At 78.9% G+C, this 2,500-nt stretch overlaps 1 non-coding gene across 1 annotated transcript; it reads right to left on the bottom strand.

The window, feature by feature from the left end:
• Positions 1 to 247: 247 nt before the first annotated feature.
• On the bottom strand, positions 248 to 400 carry LOC146765085 (5.8S ribosomal RNA). Its single transcript, XR_014950362.1, has one exon. It is a non-coding gene; the product is annotated as a 5.8S ribosomal RNA (ribosomal RNA).
• Between the last annotated feature and the right edge of the window lie 2,100 nt (positions 401 to 2,500).

Here is a 2,500-nt window from a genome sequence, read left to right as displayed (position 1 = left end):
TCTCTCGCTCTCTTTCTCCCCGGCCGCCGCGCCGCCGCTCGGCGACGCGGCCCCCGGCGAGGACGAGCTCCGCCCCAGCGGCTCGCTCCGGGAGCGGGGAGCTACGGAGCGCTCCCCGAGTCTGCATTTAGGGGGACGAAGGCCCTCGGGCGCGGCCACGACGGCCACGGCCACGACGACGGGCCTGCGAGGCGACCCCAGCCGCGCCGCCGGGGTGGCAACCCCCGGGCGGCGATTGATCGTCAAGCGACGCTCAGACAGGCGTAGCCCCGGGAGGAACCCGGGGCCGCAAGTGCGTTCGAAGTGTCGATGATCAATGTGTCCTGCAATTCACATTAATTCTCGCAGCTAGCTGCGTTCTTCATCGACGCACGAGCCGAGTGATCCACCGCTAAGAGTTGTCTGGCTTTCGGCACCGAACCCCGCACACGGGCGGAGGGGGCCCCTTTTTTTCTCTCTCGCCGAGGGGGCACGCACGCGGGCCGCCCCCGGCTTCGACCGTACGAGCACACAACGCAACGAACCGAGTGGGGGGGGAAAGAAAAACCATCCGAGAGCGAAACGCCCAACGGAACGCTCCGAAGGTCGGCGGGAAAGGCGGGGGGACCCGCGTCCCCGACCGCCTCCCCCCGCCGCTACGAGCGAGGGGAGACGCCGCCGGCAAACTGTGCCGTCCTCCGGAGGCGGCCCAGGCGCCCGGGCTCGGCCCGGCCTCCGCACGGAGGAGGCACGCGGCGCGCGCCGGACCGCGGGGGGACACGGCGGCCCGCCCGGCCTCGCTGCAACGGGACGACGGGACGCACGCGGCCGGGGGCGCGGCCGTCGGCCCCCGCGCGCGCCGCTCTCCCTTCTCACCGCCGCTCCGCGGACCCGCGGAGCGCCGCCGCGCCACCGCGCGGCCGGCTCGCTCTCTCTCCCCAGCGGCCTTGCCGCGCTCGAGACGGCACGCGACGGCCACCGCCCAACCGGCAACGCCCCCCGCGGGACCGCTCCCGCCGGGAAGGGCGAGCGCCCGGCGGACGCGCTCCGCCGCCGGCGCCGGAGGCGGGCGCCGCACCGAGACCCGAGCCGGCGTCGCGAGCGCCCGGAGCCTGCCGGACGGCTGACCCGCCGCCGCAACGGCCGCACTCCCGGGACCGCCGCCGCCTCGCACCGTCACGGAGCCCCTTTTTCCTCGGGCACGCGCGGCCCAGGGGAAGGCGTGCGGCGCCGAGCCGGGGGGGTAGGCGGGGAGGGGGGCAGCGACGCCCGCCCTTTTCTCCCCGCTGACCGGGCGGGGAGACCGGGCGGGGAAGCGCCCCCCCCCCCAACCCCCCACGGCCGCCGCGCGCACGACCTTCCTCCGGGGCTCCGCGAGCGGACGGAGAAAAGGGCGACGGGGAGGCGGCGGGCGGGGCCCGGGCCGGGACCGCCGCCGGCGACGGCGGGCGCCGTCCGGCCGGCCGTCCCCGCTGGCGGGGGACACTCGCCGAGCGGCGCCGCCGCCGCTCGGCACGGGGCCGCCCGCGCTCGCGGACTCTCCGGCGACGGAGGGACCTGCCGAGCGCTCGGCCCCGGGCGGGCGGGCGGTCCCTGAGCCGGGGACGGCCGGCGACCGGCGCCGCCGGCGCGCTCGAGGAGAAGGCCGTCGAGGGGAGAGAGACGGCGCGGCCGCGCCGCGCGCGGCGCCGCACCCCAGAGACCGCAGAGGCGGCCGAGGAAGGAGGAGAGCGCGGCGGGCCCCGGCGGCCGCAACCCCGCAGCTGAGGAAGGGGCGAGAGAGCGCGCGCTCTCTGCCGGCGTCGCCCGTTTCGAGGCGAGCGGGTCGGCCCCCGCGGCCGACCGCGCGCCGCGGCCTCTCCGCCGAGGCCGGGCCGCGGAGAGGGGGGGGCAGGGCGCCCCTCCCCGGCGCGGCGCGACAAACCCCCCGCGCGCGGTAACGCGGCGGGACGACGGCCGCGCGGCCGGTGGCCGCGGGCACCACCGCAGGGGATCACGCGGGAGTAGCTCCCCACCCCTCAATGGAGCCGCGCACCGCCGCCCGGCAACCGCCGCCGCCGCCGCCGCGGCGGAAGGACGCGCCGAGCCGCCCGAGTCTTTAAACCGCCGCCCCGGCTCGGCGGCGGCCCTTTCGCGGCCCCCTCCCCGCAGCGTTTGACGACGCCGAGGAAAAGGAAGCCGGGGGGCCGCCGGAGGCGCGGAGCGCTAGGTACCTGGCCCTGGGGCGAGGGAAACGACCTGCATGGCCCCGCCGGGGTGCCTCCCCCGCTGCCGCCCTCGGGGGAGCGTCCACCGGCGGGGGCGCGCCCGACGTCTGCCGCCACCACCGCGGCGTCCTTCTCGGGGCCCGGGGTTTCCCTCAGTAGCCCGGCGCTGCGCCCGAGAGGACCGCCGCGGCTCGGGCCGCCCCGCCGGTGCGGGGACGCGGCCCAGCCGCCGAGCGACCTCGCCGACCACGCCGGGAGAGGCCGCGGCGACGACGACGCCGGCGGGGCGAGGAACGCCTTCGCCGCCGCCTCCG

The sequence above is a fragment of the Lonchura striata genome, chromosome 28, assembly GCF_050655825.1.
Source record: "Lonchura striata isolate lonStrDom1 chromosome 28, ASM5065582v1, whole genome shotgun sequence".
Taxonomy (NCBI): Eukaryota; Metazoa; Chordata; class Aves; order Passeriformes; family Estrildidae; genus Lonchura; species Lonchura striata.
This window is presented reverse-complemented; position numbering and strand designations above follow the sequence as displayed.